This window comes from Lygodium microphyllum, chromosome 9, assembly GCF_053477565.2.
Source record: "Lygodium microphyllum isolate KBCC chromosome 9, Lygodium_microphyllum_v1.1.10, whole genome shotgun sequence".
In the NCBI taxonomy this organism is placed as follows: Eukaryota; Viridiplantae; Streptophyta; class Polypodiopsida; order Schizaeales; family Lygodiaceae; genus Lygodium; species Lygodium microphyllum.
The window spans coordinates 145,402,273-145,424,000 of NC_141143.1; positions in this window are offsets into that span (position 1 = coordinate 145,402,273).

The window sequence follows — 21,728 nt, forward strand, 5'->3', positions numbered from 1 at the left end:
TAGCAGTCCATCAGAAAGGATGTCTAGAAAGCTCCGCTCGGCACTCCCATGGAATGTCATGGGGTTTGTGATCTAGGTCTTTCCATGTATGCCATGTAGCGGAAGTATTCTAGCCGTTCCCACTTAGGACCGCCGACCTGAATCAGGGTTTTTTCATAATGGTCATTTCCTAAAGGGCAACTAGCGTCGAACCCCAAGCGAACTACTTTACGCAGAAACACCAGGGTCGAAGCGGATTCACGCTGCACTTGGTTCAAGGAGAATGGGAAACGAGAGGGATGCAAGGCTCGACCTCTCTACCATAAGGCATAGTCCCATTCTGTTTCCCTAAAACAACGTAAATCGAGATTATCATAATTTAGACTCTAGGTTAGTGCCCTTGCTGTTGGTGTCCTTTGAAACGATCTTCTTGCTGTCCATCATGACTAAGAAAAGTTCCCAGCCAACTGGGACCACCCATCCATAGGACGGACCTATGGCCACATCCTTTGCACTTTCCTCATGTTGTTTTAGCTGTCTAATTACCTACCACATTTAGTTGGACACGCATCAATCAGCTTCCTTAATTAGCCCGTTAGGCACTGGTTCCTTCACGTAATCATAGCACTTGACATAAAAAAACAATGTCAACCAAGTTCCTTATCAACAGCTCATCATATTTATCTTTGGAATACATTTATAACATCTAGCCCGTAGGCTTATCCATAATTTACCCGAAGGCTATCCAGCAATCCACAGGGATTACTAATCCAAGATTCCGCCCACATGATTCATTACCTACGTATGATTTGATTTACGAACCCTAACTTTTCTGGTTAAGATTAAAGCATATGTTAAGTTATAGCATAATTCCAATTGATCCTCCTATGATGTGCAAACAAGATTCATGCTACTAAACTTTAGGGTTTTATGATTGAACCATGCAGCTTTTTCTAACTTCTTTTCTAAATGAGATTTTCATATGCTGAATGAGCATTACACAACCTCTCGTAACTTTTTACATAGTTGTTTGAGATTTAAGCCAATTGACTAGTGTTTAATCTACTTTAATCAGCTCAAGAACCATTTTCCCGCCTTGCAAATTCCTATGGATTATTAGCAACTTCTTTTAATGAATCATTTCGAAGAAAATATGTATAATAATGCGACATGTAATTTATTATTTCCATGCCTAATCGAAGTGTACAATAATAATTTCGAAAAGATGATCTTTAATTATCTAAATTTGTTACTTGTAATGCATATAACAAATTGCTAAGAATGTATAGATGTCTTATGTCCTTTCATTCGTTCCATTGGAAAAATATTAATGATCAATTCCTTGACTATACGCTATTTCCTTTTAAATTATCCAAAGTATTTCAATTGAAAAAATGCATCCTTATTTCATAAATGATCCATGCACAATCGAAATATTACGACGTTAATCAAATTTAGGAAGAAAAACCTGGATTTGTCGTGAAATGTCCACATGGATGTTAGGAGATGATCCTCCTGCGGTTGCGCCTTGTGCCTTTTTAGGAGCCATCGAGACTTTGACCTTCTCACCTTGGTCGCAGACTTATGATCTTGGCCCATCTCCTTTGAATGCAAAACTACATTTGTGACCGCTTGCACTGTCTTTCAGAGTCGGCTTTAGAAGGCTTTATAGGTTTTCTCCTTGAAGTAGGGATTTCACTACATGGTTTTTAAAAAAGGCTTGAGTAGGAATACAATGGGAGATGGACACTACAAGGATTTGAGCTTATAGCGACGGCGGGTAGCGGCGTCGGTATTTGTGTTGCTTGCAAATAGCGATTGTCGACAGGGAAAAAAGTGGGCCCAAACCAAGCACGGCTTTATTTTGCGTTTTGTGTTTTGAGAGCAAGAGTGAGGGAGAGAGCGACCGTCATGAGAGAAGGAGAGGAAGAAGACTTGCTGCAGCCACCACCGCCGCTGCCTTTGTTCGTGAAGGAGAGGAGGAGCCTTCATCACAAAGAGGAGCCGCCCCACACTCGCCATATCTCATCGGTGAGTCTCCCTCTCTCCTTCTTTTGCTTGTTTAAGGTTTAAATCACTTTCTCTTTTGCTTGTTTAGGAGAGGAAATGAGAGAGAAAGAGAGGGAGAAGGAGAGAGAGGAAGAGAAAGAGAAAGAGAAAGAGAGGGAGAGAAAGAGAAAGAGAGGGAGAGGGAGAGGGAGGGAGAGTGCATTCTCTCTCTTCCTCTCCCTTTTGCTTTTGGAGAGTGTTAGGATATATTGTGAGAGGGAGAGGAAATGAGAGAGAAAGGGAGAGGGAGGGAGAGAAAGAGATAGAGAGAGGGAGAAAGAGAAAGAGAAAGAGAAAGAGAGGGAGAGGGTGAGGGTGAGGGTGAGGGAGGGGGAGGAAATGAGAGAGGGAGAGGGAGGATATATTGTGAGAGGGAGAGAAAATGAGAGAGAAAGAGAGGGAGAGGGAGAGAGAGGGAGAGAAAGAGAAAGAGATGTATACTCAAATGGATAGCTTTATGGAGATGTATGTCTACTCAAATGGATAGCTTTTTTCTACTCAAGATGTAGTCCAACTGTGTGTGTATATATTGGAACGATAACATATCCATGATTATGGTAATGGTATGCACTTTGCTTTTTTTATGGGTAACATTACATCGACTCCTTAAGAGGGCTAAAATTGGTCATACACTTTATAAAGTCTAATTAAGAGATTTAAGATGCACGATAATAGACTTATCGATAATGGTATGCAATGTGCTTTGCCATGGGCCACGTACATTGGTGACTCTTTAAGATGGCTTAAAATTGGTCATATCCTTCATAATGTCCAAGTAGGGGATCTAATTTTGATATGCATAATTCCTTGTTTTTGTATTAACTTTATAGGCATAACAAATTAGTAATCATGCCAACTAGTCAACGGAAGGACTAAAAGAAAAAGATACCCTAGCTAATGGTCATTATGGTACTTCATCAAAATGAACCCAAAAGTATTGCTATAGAAGAAGAATCCCTTAAATTAAGCATAGGATATTTTCTTCAAATGTTATGATTATGAGTAGAATTGATTGGAACAAATTTTATAACTATAGTTGATAAATTTCATAGATGGCATTAATTTTTATACATGGACCTAGGACAAAAAAACCACATTACTAAGATGCTTTTTGTATAAGCGCTCTAGTGCAGTTGTATAAGTAATCCTAGTAGAGCCCCTCTAAGATACTCAAAGTACATAACCTAGAGACCGTAGCTAGGTATATAAGGTATAATGGCCATATAAGAAGACACCTCAATAATTAACTGATCACCACTAAATCCCAAAGAAGAGTCGTGTTCCATCCCCTTCTACTCTATATTCACCTCGTGAAGAACTTCATTAATCATAGCATCCTTGTCACCAATCTTTTTGTTGCAATGATGAAGTAACATATTCATCACTTTTCCTTTTAGCATCTAAGGCATTATCCAATCTTTTAGTCCAGTCCAAACATTTAGTCTTAAACTCATGAACCTTATGAACCAATGCTTTTTTTTTACAATAATGAATAATTATCTACCGGGACAAACAAATCCTTGAGCATGGTATATGGCCGAGATATAACATCAATAAATCTCTCAACTACTATGTCCCATGCATTCTTTACATCAATCAATAAAGCATTTCTTATATCTTGAAGTTTATATTTCAACACCATGGATGCATCAATATCAACCTCAATGTTTTACAAAATTTGCTTCTCAATCTCTTGTAGAGGCTAAAACCTCTCAAGCAAGAGCTTATGGTCAACTTGCAACTTGACATACATCTCCATAAAGCTATCCATTTGAGCCTCGTTTTCCCAAATTGTATTACAAGTCATTAAATTGTTTGTTGTAATGTAGATAAGATGGAAAACGAAGATCTTATTGTTCAAGATCGCGAGGCGTATCTTAATCAGCGTGTCCCATGTCCTTGCTCTCAATGCAAGTTGGCAATTAGACGAAAACGCCAATTGTCTATAGAACACGTGCGACGATTTGGCGAGTTTCAATCTGAGATCATTGATTAGGCGATTGTGAATTTTTAGCAAACGGTAATTTGAAGTTAATATCAATCATGCATTGTACTCGCAAGCTAATTGAAAACCATATACAATAAGATTGGGTCTTGCTGGCAAATTTTCTATCCAGGGAGGTGATGTCTCATCCCAAGGGGGAGTGCACCCTTTGCGGCCAATTAGAAGAGTTCGTGGGCATGCGATGGATGGAGTGTAAGAGCCAATCTACCACTCGCAAGGCCAATCTATACCGTCAATGCCACATGAGACAGACAACCTTCCAGACCTACCTACAATCTTGAAGCCTAAGATGGAGGCAATAATCGATGCATTGATTCCCATGGATATCGAGACTTCTGATCCGCTTAGAGAGGAAGCATCCATACCATTATATAATGGGTGCCGAGTATCTTGGTTGAAGACACTCCTTGCACTCTTAAGTATGCAAGCAAAATACAGGTGGAGCGATACGAGTGTGACCGAGTTATTCACGTACCTTGCACATAGGGTTCATTGATTTTTTTTGTTTTAACACTATTATTACAAACTTTTGTGCTTTTTCAAGGTGTTTTATGATTTTTTTCAGGTTATTGAAATATCATATATTACCACCTGCAAATACCATGCCCGAGTCTTGTGATGATGCACGATATGTTTTACGGAAGCTTGGTATGGACTACAATAACATCCATGCATGTATCAATGATTGAATACTATTTCAAGAAGAATACGAGACTATGGAGACATGTCCAAAGTGTGGTGCTCACAAGTATCGACAAGACTTGCAAGGGCAAACCATCCCTCAAAAAGTTCTTAGACACTTTCCGCTCATCCCCCGCAGTGTTTCGTACGCTGGCATGGCAAGCTTGACAACATGGCATGTGCAGAATAGGTCCACGGATGGAGTTAAATGAATATCAGTGGATTCTTGCGCATGGAGCCACATTGACTCTACCTTCCCAGGATTTGCATGAGAGCCAAGGAATCTTCAGCTCGGTCTCGCAAAATGGATGGCGTAAACCCATTCGGTTTGCGCTCATCTTCTTATAGTGTGTGGTCTATAGTGCTTGTCAACTACAACATCCCTCCATGGCTTTCTATGAAGAAAGGATATCTCATCCTTAGCTTGCTCGTCCCAGGCCGCTACAAAGTAAAAAATATGGACGTGTAGCTTCATCCATTAGTTAATGAGCTTAAGATTTTGTGGGAGGAGGGGGTCACTGTGCAAGATATGAGCAGGCACGATGGTCGGCAAGATATTCGAGCCATTCTCATGTGGACGATGCATGACTTTCCGGGATTGGGAGAGTGCTCAGGTGAGGAGGCCACCGTTCTCACTGGTAATATCTATATTTTATCTCATTCAATCAAGTATTCACTAGGTCGTGGTGTTGGAACAGGTTTGGTTACTTCAGGTTATCATGCATGTCCATTGTGCGGGCCACAGTTAGACTCCCGAAGGTCACGAACCATGAAAAAGATGGTATATCAAGAACACGCCACTTTCTTGTTGGAGGATCATGAACTCAGGGAAGGTTTCCTTGGACGACCTCCAACACGTATGAACGTGGCAAGTTGGTACGAGCTGAAAATGGTCCACGCGAAATCACATCCAAATGAATGCAACGATTCTCAGTTTTCTACGAGTTGCTATATTGGACCCACTTAGAGGTCAACCACTTGGATCCCATGCATTTTTTCAAGAATGTGGGCAGCTTGCTATGGGACCACATCACAAAAGAGAGACACTATAGGGGCACGAATGGATTTGAATGAGGTAGGTAAGATGGAGGCACTTTGGCCGCAGTAGAGTGCTGATGGTCGCGTGCAGCTTCCTCGCACTCCTTGGGTTTTGTCCACTAAATAAGAGCACATTGTGAAGCAAGTAATCAAGTCTATCCGCACTCCGACGGGTATGATGCGTTCTCTCAGGTCCGCATTTTCTAAAGTCGACCAATTGTCGGGGCTAAAATCCTATGATTGGCATAAGATATGTCAGGTTTGTGCTACGAATGGATTGTAATTAGCGTGGGCATTTTGCAATTTGGAAAGTGGCTATTATTCATAATGCTTTCTCATTTGTGGCAGTTTGTACTACCGATCGCGATCGTAGGATGCCTTACTCCAGAAATTCGTGGGGCCATTTACAACACTACAAGGATTTAAGCTAGTAGCAACGCCGATTAGCGACGGCGGATAGCAGCGTTGCTATTGGCGTCGCTATTGGCGTTGCTATTTGCGTTGCATTTGCGATGCAAATAGTGACGCTCCACAGGGAAAAAAAGTGACTGAGACCGAGCACGGTTTTCATTTCGCGTTTGCGGCTTCATGTAAAAAATAAAACATACCTCTTCTGGTGGTGGAATCCTCATGGCGCGATTATATTGCTCCTCCCGGATGAGTCCCTCCTCGTAAAAATGCTGCCAAGTGGATGCCTAGATATGACCTCGATGGTAGACTACCTCTCTAGGAGTAGGTATCCTACCAACGATATGATACTACAAAACAATTTGAACATACAACGTATTAAAACACACTACATAATAAAGTGAAACAAATTACAAAATTTAATTTAAAAAAATAAATCAAATAATACTTACAAACTCAGCCTCCCATGACTACCTGCCACCGGATCCATAATGCAACGATCCCATGGTTGCCATCTGGATACGTCGCGCCTCTGCATGCTAGCGACTTGTCATTTTCTCCGTTGCTCTCTTATTGGCCTCTTTCCACTCCTTGCGGTGGCAATGGGGTGGTTGGCCATATCCAGGGCGCCCCTACTCTTGTCTCCGCAATGACTCCTTGGCGCATGTCATAAGGTGAGACCTCTTGTTATGAAGCGCGTCTCTCACCTTTGACTGTCCCCAATCATTTGAGAATCGTGAATTCTCGGGATTAGGGTACCTTTTATATACTGCCCGTAGCACCTCTTGCCACAAACCATTTTTTTGGTGCTTGAAGGTAATCATGCAATCTTTGTATGTGGTATGCACGACACTCCTCAAGTAGGCTATCTCTTCCCTCCCCTCAAAGTCATGCAAGATACCACCAACATCAGTGATAGAGTAGTACATTTGTGGAGGCTCACCTCTCTCATTTTCCAGTAAGGGTGATCGAGAGCCACCACCTAGGAAACCTCCACAAAGCCCTCGACCTCCTTGTCCTCCCGCACCACTCTTCCTCCTCCCTCCACGTGCACTACCCTCTACAGATGTATGTGCTTTGGCCGATCCATGTACCTCAGCTAATCCCTGTGTAGGCAAAGATGTGATAGGTGTCCCAGACATCACACTGAAAACCTCATCTGCAGTGGGAGGGTGACCAAGATAATTGGTCATCTCCCCCATGAATTGCTCCTTGTTGAATGGGGTGCTGGAGGATCCAGGATTCCACATCTACACAAGAAAAATCATATTACCCTATGTAGATAAAACATATTACATACAGCGTCTATACCTGCGTCTCTGTGCGCGTCTATACTTGCGTCTCTATGGGCGTATGTCAGCGCGTGTACATTGCAGAGCACACACACTCTAAGACACATCCTCAGAGAAACATTTTTTGCGTCTATATCTACGTCTACACTGAGATGTAGACGTGCTATCACACGCGCTCGGTCGACTGATTTTAGGCGGACGACCACCATTGATGATTTACAAAATGCAATACATAATGGAATCCCAAATCCTAAATACATAGACAGAGCAGAGAGAGGAAGAGAGAAACAAAGAGAGAGAGAAAGAGAGAGAGAGTGATAGAGAGAGAGAGAGAGACTCACCTTGGGTGTTTGGTGTGGCGGGTGGTGGCGCTTCTTCCTTCTCCTTCTTCCTCTCCTTGGTAAGTTACCCTCCCTTGATGCTTGCTTTCTTGCTTGTTGCTTCTTCTTGTTCTCCTCTCTTTCTTCCTCTCCTTGTCTTTCCTTTTTCCCTTCTTGTGTGTTTGAAATGAAAGAAGAGGTGAGTCATGAGGAGGTGAGGCATGAAGAGACTGCATGTCGGCTAAACTCAAGTTTCAGAACCGCAAAAAAACGCAGGAAAGGAAAGGCGTAGTTTGAAAAGAAATGATTTAAGTATGATTTGAATTTTGATGTGTGTGTCTATTTTTGTGTGTATATGTGCGTCTATTGTTTAGGTAGACACGAGTATAAACGTGAACATAGACGCGGAATGAGAGAGGGAGAGGGAGAGGGAGAGGGAGAGGGGGAGAGAAGAAAACATAATAGGGAAATGAGAGAGAGAGAGGGAGGGAGAAGAAATGAGAGAAGGAGAGGAAGAGAGCCAAAGGAAATGAGAGAGGAAGAGGAGAGAGAAAAAAAAGAGAGAATGACCGAGTTGCTCAGGTACATTCTACGCTCCGTTGATTTATTTGACTCTATTATTAATAAAACTTTTTGTGCTCTTCAAGGTTGCTTTTGATTTTTTTTCAACTTGCTAAAAATCATATGTTACCACCTGGAAACATGATGTGAGTCCCATGATGATGTAGGATTGGTGTGACAAAAGCTTGGCATGGACTACAATAGATCCATGTATGTGTTAACGATTGTGTGATGTTTTGAGGACACTACAGGACTATGAAGATATGTGAGAAGTGTGGTGCTCATAGGTCTTGATAGGACTTGCAAGGGCAAACCATATCTTAGCTTGACAAAATGGCATGTGCAGAATAGATCCACAGATGGAGTCCAGCAAATGTGAACATACTCATGTGCATGGAGCTACATTCACTCCACCTTTCTAGGCTTTGCATGAGAGCCAAGGAATCTTCAACTTGATCTTGCTATGGATAGTATGAATCTATTTGGTGTCTCCTTAACTTTTTATAGTGTGTGGCCTATAGTCCTTGTTAACTACAACATCCCACCATGGCTTTCTACTAAAAAAAGGACACTTGATCCTTACCTTCTTGTTCCTATAGCTGCTACAAAGTCAAGAATATAGACATCTATTTCCATCCATTAGTAGATGAACTCAAGTTTTTGTGGGACAAGGGGGCCATTATGGAATACATAAGCAACCGCGATGGTCCACGGTCTGCTAATATATAAGGCATTCTCATGTGTGGACCATGCATGACTTTTTGGGATTTGGAGAGTGTTTAGGTAAGTGGGCTTCCATTCTCGTTGGTGATATCTAACATAGCTCATTCAACTTTGTGTTGACTAGATAGAGCTGTTGTGATAGGTCTGATTGTCTCATGTTGTGATAGAGCTGTTGTGATAGGTCTGATTGCCTCATGTTATCATGTATATCCATTGTATGGGTCACAATTAGACTCCCAAATGTCATTGACCATGGAGAAGATGGTAGATCAAGGACATGCCACTTTCTTGTCGAAGGGTCATGAATTGAGAGAAGGTTTTCTTGGATAACCTCTTATTGGACCTACCCACTTAAAGATCAATCATTTGTTGAATCCCATGCATATTTTCAAGAATGTGAGCAAAATACTATAAGACCATATCACAGGAAAGAGAGAAACTGTAGGGGCACTAATAGATTTTAAGGAGGTAGGAAAGATGGAGGTGCTATGGCCACAGTCAAGCCGTAGTGATGATGGTCGCTTACAACTACCTCATGCTCCTTGGGTTCTATCCACTAATGAAAAGCACATTGTGAAGAAAATCATCAAGTCTATCACCAATGGGTATGATGTGTTTTCTCATATCTACTTTTTCTAAAGAGGATTCGAGATCAAGGCTAAAATCCCATGATTGGCATAAGATATGTCAAGTTTGTTGTAACCTTGATTATTGTAAGTAGCCTCAATATTTTTGTATATAGTGTCTATTCAATGTTCATAATGCTTTTCCATTTTTGATAGTTTGTACTATCGACCATGATCATGGGTATCTCACTCGAGAAATGTGCAAGGTGATTTATAGGTTGTCAAATTTAGTGCAATGGATCTTACAAAAGGAGATTAAGAAATCCTCTATTAAATACATAGGGTGGGGAGTAGTGGAGATGGTTTGTCTCTTTGAGAAATACCTACCCACAAGCATGGCCACAATATAAACCCACCTCTTCGTGCATCTCATAGATGAAGTGGAGATTTTGATACCTATCCATAGATGATGGATATTCTTCTTGGAGTGCTTCATGAAAACCTTGAAGGGATTTGTGCGACAACAAGCTCATCCCCACAGAAGGTAGCATGGTTGAAGGTTGGCTAGTGTCAAAGACATTAGTGCATATTTTAGAGTGACTACGGACAATAATTAAGATAATAGTATGCTATGGTTGCTATAGGATGATGACATACAGACTGGAGCTGTGGTGGTTGGAAATGGAGTAGAAAAAAGGATGGATGCTGCCATGGAGGAGAAAACGAATCTTTTTTGTATGTTGCATCATGCATCCATGGAAAAGTGACTCACCAGGTATAAGCACGCTAGAAAATAGTAGGAAGAAGTGCAATCAAAATTTTGACATAGTACATGTCATCGACTAATTGAATATCTTGAGGGCATAGAGGAGATGCCGCATTTTATGTCTATGTGTGGTGGTTACATGGAGCTTTGATCATAGCTTCTCGCCAAGAGGTAGAGGTCTCTACTAAGGAGTGGGAATTCTTAAGGGGATTTAGCTCAAAGATGATTCCATGATTTATTTGTTGTCATATCTAGATTTTATATGCAACAACTAATCTAACCGTTTTGGTATATAGTACAAAATCTATAGTATGGCATGGTTGCAGGGTGATGTTCTCATGCTGAGCACATTAACTAAATGTGCTCCACAATAGATTGTGGTGTAATGGAAAAGTTTGAGCAATAGAGCCAATGGTAGGCCATGGATCCGAATACCGTAGTACATGAGATGGAGTATTTTGGAAACTTACAAAGTATTAGCTCAGTGGATTATCATAGCTTCTTGATAATCATATTTGATGTTTAATAGTTTAAAGTGGTATTGAAAGGAGATGGGGCAACCATTCGGCAAGTTCCATCTAGATTTCCAGAAATAGATTCGAAGAAAATATGGACAGAATTGCATAACACATTTGTCATGTCAGGTCATTGTGAACAAGGGCATGACCTATTTTTTAATTTTTTTCACAATTGAAATAGTTAGAAATGTTGATTCACTCAAATAGGTGATAATGAATAGGTAAACTTCTATCCAAATCCCTCGCAACCTTGATGGTGGTATATTGTGCCATCAACTCCTCGAAGTGCATGAGTGTATAATGAAAATAATATTTCGAGCTTAGACAAGGAGAGTATATAGGTTGAGAGATCTATGCTATGGAGGGTGGAAAGCAACGAGGGCTTGGAGCATGCAGAGGAGATAGGCACGAGTAATGTAGATGAAGATATAGGAGGCCAAGAATTTTTTGAGAATGAAGTAGACTCCTCTTTCTGTGGTGACCTATCTGTGCACATCGAGTTGTGATAGGAGATTGACATGGAGCTATAGGTCAGGCCGTATTTGTATTTGCTTGCTCAATCTGTTAATGCTTCACTTTTAAGGATACTTTAGTATATTTATTTTAATTAGCATCCCTTTTTTATAGTGAAATTTTTGTGCTTTACATAAATCCTTATATTGATTTTGCTAACATCATTTTCTATATGTACTATAGGTTATCTTTGATGATACCTAGAGAGCAAGATGAATCGAGGGATGACCGATGAGGAGTTGAAGGAGATGTTCACATGTATATCTCTAGATCAGATAGTGTGATTTAGAGATATAGTGGACCAAGAGTTGTCACGTATATCACTAGGAAATTCTAAGAGGTCTACTTTGGCATACTTTAATGCTTCGATTTCCAGTAAACGAGGTCAATGCTCTAGATTGGCCTTGAATGGAGGGAGTGGTTCTGGGCGGTGTTGTAGAGATGTGGATATTATGAGCTCGTAGTCCATTCCATAGAGGGTTGATACTCCTCGCTCTCGTACTGGATCTAGACGAGGGTAGCTCAGGCGGGTGTTGTGGAGGCACCAATACAATGTTTGTGCCTCATCGATCTAGTGGATACTTGTCACCTCCAACATTTGTCACACTGGTAAGGACATTTACTCCTATGACTCTAGGTTTTGCTTTTGCATCCACAAAGATGGCATTCCTATGGATGCTACTATGAGAGATACTACCCTCACAAGTACACTAGATGTACAAATGCCTCCTTGTTTTTCCCAAAATCATGGTCACAGGTGGAAGAGGACATACAAGACATACCCCAATAAGGTACAGATACCTGGTATATGGAAACATATGTGTTGTGATCATGAATGATGAGGGAAGGAGGATGATGTCTCCCATGAGAGAGTTGTATCAACAAGTATTTAGATATAATGTTTTGGACCATTGGAATAATATACCCAAGGGGAGCAAGCACTATGTAGTGGTATCTTTTCATGAGGAGTTTTTCGTACCTACGGGCCTAGAGAGGTTTTTCACTAGGTGGATGATGGAGGATATTAGTGCATACATGTTACGTAGATGATTAGATGCACGCAAGGCAATCAAGAGTAGTGCCTCAAAGCCACAGTGGTTACATGTATAAGATTGGCAGAGACCAAGGGAGGAGGCCATAGATTCTCCAAGGTGATGGGTACAGTAGTTAAACGCAACAAGGGTATGATTGGAGGCAGGGGTTATGCATCATCTAGGGAGTGGTGGCCACATGACTTATTTAGAGGACTTTATGAGTTTTCTTTTGGTTCTTCTCACTTTCTTAATTGTAATATCACTTATACTAAAAATCTTGTTTCTAACAATTCTATTTTATTTTCTTTGTAGTACTTCATCACAAACTACGAGCCCACAAGTTTGGACACTCAATATGTAGAGAGACACGCTCTCGCTATACTTATTGATAGATTATATATGCCCAACATCCCAGTCAGTCAATCATTTTTCTTGTCTATAGTTACTAGTTCTTTTAATGATGCATTATGTATGGTGGACTAACGTCTAATTGTTAATTTTAAAGAGTTCCTTCAATGCTCCTTTGCATCGAGGATGAGCTTTCAAATGGTGAGGATCTCTAGTACATGCACTTGGATTTGTGGAGTGCTTATCATCATCTTTTTTGGTTCTCTGATCTGTGCAGGCCTTTTCCATGTAATATTCCTTAGATATACTTATCATCCTTTGTACAAATTTGCACTTTGCAATATTTACAGATAGATTTTCATGTTTTTTTTGGCTCTCCTCTCCATGGTTCCATGTAATTTCATGAGTTATCATTTAAGTAGTATTTGTACAAATAATAATAATTTGTAACCCTCACTATTTTTGTTGCTAATTTACTACACTTGTTGATATCTGCATTGCTATTTCTGTTGCTAATAGCGACACAAATAGCAATACTCATTGCGATGAATTTGTAGAGACACCTATATCGACACTATTAGCAATGATGGTGATAGGTGAATTGGGTAGTCAAGGCCTCTAACAACCCCCAAGACAACATCACAGGATAGAGACCTAGAATCTCCCCTTAACAAAACCCACAAAAAAACACCATTGAACACATGCTCAAATATTTCTAATCACCCACTTCTCACTAAGACTTCAACTCAACACTTAAGCAGTTAATGGATCAGTTTATATAAAACACAAGACTCATATAAGACATTCCCTTTCCCTTCTCCATTAAAATGGCTCCCACTACATTTTTCCCAACACTTATACTAATAAAGAAACGTTCATCCCAGCTTAGAGGCATGAGAACAAGCAAAGTGCTTAACTTTTCTTTAATATGCAAGAATTCATCCTCTTCAACTTGCATCCAAACTAAAGGATCCCTTTGAGTTGCTTTCTGTAAAGGATATACATACTCAGCCAACATATGGAATGACCTTGATAGATACCTCAAATATTGAACAAAGCTCATCAATTGTTTTATAGTTTTTGGAGAATCCATAAGAAGTAAAGCCTCAACTTTACTAGGCTAAGGTGAAATACCATTAATAGACACTTCATAACCCAAGAGTATCACTCAAGTTCTTGCTATCTTACATTTATCAGGGTTTAGCTGACCGCCATCCTCATCAAGTCTGCAGAAAACTTCATCAAGTTTTTTAGAGTATAATGCCCTTGAGTTGTACACACAAAAGTCATCCATAAATACCCACAAAGGTTTTCCAATGAAAGGGGGAAATATCCAATTAAAGCATCTTGAAAAGTTGGTTTATGAATTCATCAGACGAAAAGGCATCACTCTATAATAGAAGCATCCCCATGGGGTAGTGACATTGTTTCCTTCTGATCTTCTTCCACTATTCTAATTTGGAAATATCCAGAGTATCCATCGCACACACTGTAAAATTCATGACCAGCCACTTGATCCAAGATCTTATTGTGAAACACAAGAGGATAGTAGTCCCTCTTAGTTGCTGCATTAAGAGGCTTGAAATCAATACATATTCTCCACTTTCCATTCTTCTTTGGTATGATTACAATAGAAGACACCCACTCTGCATCATCAACAAGATAAATAAATTCAGCATCAAGCCACTTTTGAATTTCAGCTTTAAGTATATTTTTCTAAATTGTACCAAGTCTCCTAAGTTTTTGAGCCATTTTTTTATACCCTACTTGTGATTTGATATAATGCATAATGCTGTTAGTACCCCTCAGTTGGTGATATTCTATAGCAAAAGGTTTCACATATTTTTGAAAAATGGTTGAATATTCATCTCTTTTATAATTAGTTAAGTCATTTCTCAGTATATTCATAAGCTTAAGCAATCCAACTTTCATTTCAGGTTATTGATCACATGTTTCCTACATGAAGTCTGTACCTCATGCAACAATATTTACCACTTTTTCCTCTCTTTTTGAACCTTGGACTGACAACCTGAAGAGGTCAACATTCCTAGAGAGTAGGCTAGCTTCCCATTCTCTATCTTCCTCATCAAGGCTGGAACTTTCTAAGTCACTGCTTTCATAACCTCCAACATCACTTTCATATCCATTTTGAATGACAGACCTTGTTTTCATGTCAAAGATCACCCTCTTATAAACAAGCTTCTCTAGATAAAGTTCCAATTGACCTCTATACGGACCTCTATACCAGTCTTGTCTTAATCAAATACCAATCAACCACGGTCGTCCCAAAATGAAAGGATATGCCCAAGTTTTGCAAGCATAACATGGAAATCCAAACATGCTCTTTGGCCTCCAATGTTGATCTCCAGGTTCTCAATGACTCTCAAAGATTTCACTTTTGAGCTATTTTCCATTTTAACCTTAAACAGTGACTTCCCTATCATTTTAAGATACATTTGCAACATTTCTTCTTTAGTGATTACACAAACTCACGCACCACCATCAGTATAAACTTGATCAATTTTCCTTCCATGTGTCCATGCGCCCATGATAGGTATAATGTCTTTCACATCTGATAGGTATACCACTCTAGCATGCCCAGTTTGGGTTTTTTCCTTTCCTGATGCTAACTAAACCATGCCATTGCCTCCTCATAGATGAGTTCATCTACAATAGTTGACCATATGTAGCATTAGCCTTTGTATCTTTTAAATCATCAAGCAGGTTGTAAGAAATTTGATTGATCCCAAAGCAAAGTTCCCCATTTGAATCTTCGTTTGTTGTCTAGCTTTCCTACTAGTTTTTGGATCATTTGCAACCTCTTTTCCTTTCTTAATCCTTGATGCCCTTTGAGTTTCAATTTCAGTATCCCTCTCTTTTACTCTCTTGTTAGCAAAAACATTTGCATATTTTCCATCATCATGCACGCTAGTTTCGATCAAATTCATACTGGATGTGCCTTCATTAGGTCCTCTTTCTAACTGTTTCCTAGCTAGTTCAAGTGGCCTTTGTTCCTATTGAGTTCTAGCATCTTGTCTAGCATTCCCTTGTGGCATGGGATACATATCCCCTCATGTTGTTCATGGATAAGGGCAATCAGGAGAAATATGACCTCTCTCCCTACAATTAAAGCATTCATAGTTTTTCCATCTATTTCTTGGAAGTCCTCTAAATCTAGGTTGCATTTGAGGCTGCCTTTTGCTTACAATAGGCTCATATTCAAATTCAGATTTGCCAATTGTTCCTACACTTTATTAATCACATCATCATCAGCTTTTCTATGGCCTTGTTGAGTCCCATTCTTCGTTCTTTCAAATGCCCCATGAAGATTCACAGCTTGTTGTCCTACATTTTGTGCAAGAGTGTCAACCTGATTAGGCTGTAAAAATGCATGCACAGCAATACCTCTTGTTTTATCCAACCTCAACTGTATTTTGCTTTACTTTTCTTTGGCTATTTTAACTGCATCTTCATATGTATTAGGGTCTCTGATCAAAATCTTTTCTCTAACTTCAAGTTTGAGTAATGAAACAAACTTGTCCTTTTTCAAGAACATCATCGGAGGTCGCTCCATAATCTTTGCAATTTCTATCGATCTTGCTTTAAATCTCATAGCAAATTTAGACACTTCCTCATTTTCTCCCTGAAACATCTTTTCCAAAGATTTCCATAAAATCTCACGAGTTTTCTTAGTTGCAAACCTTGTAAGGAACTCATTTTTTACTTCATTCCAATTTTCCCTTGTCTCTTCATTCAATAAGTTCCACCATAATGTTACAGAGCCTTCAAGCAACATGATGATAATTCCAAGCTTATCTGCATCAGTGTCTCTTTGATCTTGATAATCCATCCACTCCAATCTCTTGATAAACCGATTAGCATCCTCATTTTCAGTACCAAAGGAGGGTTCATATCCGAAAGCCGCTATGCTTGAGTTTGTGTACAGGTTGGTTTCCAAACCTTACACTTCCCAACTAATAAGATCAACAAGAGATCGTCAACATGGGACATCCTTAGCAGGGGCACCAATCTATGGTAGGTGAATTGGGTAGTCAGCCTCTAACAACCCCCAAGACAACACCATAGGATAAAGACGAAGAATATCCCCTTAACAAAACCCACGAAACAACACCAGTGAACACATGCTCAAATATTTTTGATCACCCACTCCTCACCGAGTCTTCAACTCAACACTTAAGAAATTTAAACCTTCAAGCTCAGATTTTACCATTTTGAGAGAATCTCACGTTGAAACAACCATGGTTGAGACAGAGACAACACAAGCTTTTAGATTCACACAACTCCTATTTTTTATGGATGGCAACCCCACACAACAAATTTCCCCACAAAGCGTGATTGCCTCAATTAGTGTAGAACCAGTTGTAGATCCTTTCTGTCATTCTTTTCTCAGAGCACACATTAAATACAATCCAAATACACAGGTAACCAAAGCTTTATATGAAAAATTTTCATGCCAATTCAATGGATACAAGTATTTCACTGTTGTAGACATTCCATTACTGCATCAAAACAGAGTTTGCATTGATATAGCAATGGAAAATCATGATGAATTTCATGGGAAACCAAGTTGGTGACGTAGATGCTACTGAATTCATTTGTTTCCTCATAGAGCACAGAAATTGCCTCATGGAGCATTAAATAGAACACTTCTAACTTTCTAACCAGATCTCGAATCACCAAGCTTCAAAACAAAAAGTTGTAGCTCTCTTTCCAATCTATAATTCTTCAGAACAACTGATAGTCAAATTCCTTGATCTGCTTCCCTCATGGTCTGGAGTCCTAAATTTCTACATACTCTATACAACAAACACAACTATGTTCCAAAAGCACAAACTTGAAAATGGGAAGACACATTCTTTGACTTTAGATTGTCATTCTGGCATACTAGTAGACATGTTTACCGCAGCACAGAGGAGCGGGAAAATAGAGCAGAGGAGCGGGAAAATGGAAAAATAAGATAACCGAAAGGGCACAAGACAAAGGAAGGAAAAGGCGCCCCGGATGGAAGTCAGACCTTGAAAATTTTGAATGATGACCTCTCCAGAAGGCCTCAATGTCCTCTCGAGAAAAGAAAAGAGTAAAAGTGCACCATTAATTGTGAAAGCACTCTCGAATCCTTGTAAAAGGAGTGCAAGGCTCACTCCTGTGCAAATTGTATGCACTAGTTGGGAATGGGATAAGTTAGAACAGTGGAAAATAGGAAAAGAGGGCCTAGGCTAATGGCCGGCCATGTAAAAAGCGGGGATGACTGCCCAAAAAGTAGGGCATGTATATAAAGTTCAAAAGTGAATGAGAAGATCATTCTTGTGTGTGGCCAAAGCTTCTTCTTCTTCTCTTGTTTCTTGCCTTCTTGCTTGTGCTTGAGTGAGGGATTGAGGGAGTGTGAGGGAGTGAGTGTGTGAGAGTGAGGGATCGTGCAGAAGAAGCTCCCCATCTTCTTTCTTCATCTTCTCTTCTTCTCTTTTCTCCCTCGGCTATGGAGGATGGAGCTTGACGGAGAGGGCTTGAGGTTTCTTGAGCTTGCCGCAAGGATTGTGGAGCGATTGGAGTGCAAGAGAGAGGAGGAAGCTCGATCGAGCATCAAGGTAAGCTCACTACACCCATAAGGTAGGCATTGTGCGTTGGCTATGTGAGAGGTAGCCATGGCCGCTCGGCTTAAAATGCTTGATCAATAAGTGGTCCGTAGGCCTCGAGGTAGAGCTCCGTAGCTCCCCTTCAAGATACATCTCAGCATATCTTTCATTGATGAAGAGTTACAAGAGCTTTAAACTTTATGAACTCAGATCCATTATTTTCTTATTTGCAAATCCTTTCAGATTTCCACTAACTCAAACCCATGCATTCAACATCTGTCCATCACACATATTCTAGCCCGTTTACCTAGCTTCAGATGTAGAGATCTTTTACTTTCATTCTTCCCTTCTGATGGAAAGCCTCACACAACAACCAACATACATCACTCTCAACATGATGAAGAACATCCCTCTACTGTCTTTCACTCATATGCATACATCAAAACTCATTTGCGAACTCTCTACTCAAAAAAACAAAATAAGAAAATAAGACAATAAGAAGACTCTTATTGCTATCATCTGAAAATTGAGAACTTGCATCAGCCCATTGACTTCAGAATCCCTACCCCCGCTCCTCAACTCTAGTAACTTCAACTTCACGCTCTCTTTCTTCTGACAATTTGTTGTTCTTCTTTTGAGCTTCAGATTTCTCCCTTCTTTAGCCTTCAAGATTCTTCTCCTTCTTCTTCTTCTCTCTCTCTCTCTCTCTCTCTCTCTCTCTCTCTCACGTGTATTGTTTTGTGTCGAACACTTCTCTTCTCTTTTTTCCAAAACAAACTCCTCACGTTTTTATTTTTTCTCCTATTTTACTAAGCTGCCTCTTGCTTCCCCTTAGTTGTTAGTTGGCAAACATGCCCCTTGCCATGTAAAATTCCACTCGAGGACTCAAAATTAGAAGTGAGAACACATTTTTTTCTCTTCCTGCATGAAGCACGTGTCTCAAAACTAAAATATCACAACCACATGTAGAACATGCATGGTACCACTTGGGATTTCCATTTATCAACATGATTTCTACTGCGGGTAAGTGTTAGAAAGAAAGAAAAATAATATTGATACACTACAAGATATAGGCCTTATACCAACGTTTAAAGCGACGAAAATGCAAATAACAAAATTTTCTCCCGTCGCCGCAAAAAGTGTCGTTATTGGTGATGCCATAGAACAGTCGGTATCATTGTCACTATTAGCGTCGATATTGGCATCGGTATCACGTTGATACCAACACCAATACCGATGCTAATAGCAATGGTTTGCGACGTAAATAATGATGCCAATAAAGACGCGAGCAGTAAAATTTGCGACGCTAATAGCGACAGTAACAGGGAAAAAAAAAATTTGTGATAGGGCAGCTTATAACACTATGTGCTTTAATTGAGCCATACAAAATAGTTTCTGCATTGTGTACAATGTGCTTGCAAACAAAAACAATGTATACTGAAATCATAACACTGATACATGAAATAAATACATGATCGCATAATAAGCGATTGGTACAACCATGACAAGATATCACTAATACATAGAAAATGTCTATATAGATCAGGCTACTAAAAAATAAAGGTGTGTGAGCTCCAGGGATCCAAGGGCGAGCTACATATCCTCCTTCCCCAAAAGCTTGTCCCGCCGCAAAGGAGCATCGAATGGACTTTGTAGAAAAAGAAACAACACATCAGTCCACCATACAATAATGCATACTAATTAAACATGGTAACTACAAACAAGAAAGATGAGTGACTTACAGGGCCGCCGCATTTATACAATCAGTCGATCAATGAAGTGAGACCATGCCTCTCTGCATATCGAGTCTCAAGGCTAGTTGGATCGCGATTTGTAATGGAGTACTGCAAAGAAAACAAAATGCTAACTATTAGAAACATGATTGTCAGTACAAAGAATATTGAAAAAAAATAAACAAGCAAAACAAAATAAAAACTTACAAAGTCCTCCAAATATGTCCTGTGGCTGCTGCCACTCCCAAGATGATGGACCACTCCGGCCTTGAGTCGTGCCCTCCCTGCCTCGCACTGTTGACTCCAATGTCCTAGAGAATCTGTAGCCTTCTCCCTCAGTCGGCGCTAGTCGTCTGCATCTAACCAATCGAGCTTTGCAGGTCCACTCTTGATTGCCTTGCATGCGTCGAATCGTCTGTGTGACATATATGCATGCATACAATCCATCATCTAGCCCGTAGAGAATCTATCTACTAAGGCTGGAACCGAAAACTCCTCGTGCAAGGATGCTACTATGTAGTCCTTGCTTCCCTCCGGTATGTTCTTCCAATGATCCAAGACGTTGTGCCGAAAAACTTATAATTCAAACTTAATTTTTTCTCTATTTGTGTCAATAAAATGTGTTTCCTTGGCTTTGATCCTTTACTTTGTCTCTATTTTCTTCTTCTTACTCCTCTTCCCTTCATTATGTTCCTTCATATATCATAAAGAGGTAACATTACTATATCCAATGCATATGAACGTAATATATTCTCTATCTATGTCCACAATCCTCCTTGATGATAGAACATAGGGTTTAAAAATGGTCAAGATGGAGTATCCTTGACTAAAGGTAGAATATCTAATTGTTATAACTATGCCCATGGCTCTCATCCCATCTACTCAACCTTTTTTTTTGTGAAAGTGTGAAATTGTATTACATTATTAAGAAATGTTTACAAAGAGCATTGCCCAACCATTTCTACTACTACAAGCTATTTGCTACACAACTATTCCAGGGTTACTAGTAAAGGCAACTAAGTATACATTAGTTGATTACATTCAATGTGGACCACACAAGGAGTATAGCCTTGCCTAATTACACACAGAAGCAAGGGCAACCTTAATCCTTCCATCTTGTGAGCAGATGGTTGATTCTCTCTATCCACACATTCCATAAATAGGTTCCTGTGTGATGCAAGCCCACAACATAGGAGAAGACCACTAGCTTCCCCTAAAAGTATTGTTTTCAGTGATTACCAAGTAGGGATGGAAAGGAAAAATGATTGTGTGTAGCCATTCCAACTTCTCTCTATTCCTAGGGTAGCTGGTAAAAGATGTAAGATTGTCTCCATGACTTTTTGACTCTTACGGGTAGGCCTAGGAGTAAGAGTTCGGTTTTTGGAGACTCGGTAAGTGAACCAAGGTTCGAGATTTTTTCAGCCTATGAAAGGGGTGATGTGGGTTTAATACGTTTACCTTACCATAACACATGTCATGATTGCTTGTGTGCGCACTAAGAAAAGGGGGAATTGATAGGGGCACAAGGGATGGTAGGTCACTAGTAAGCTATAAAGAAGAGCTAGAAGCTCTAAAAGAGTGGACATCATTGAAGGGGTTT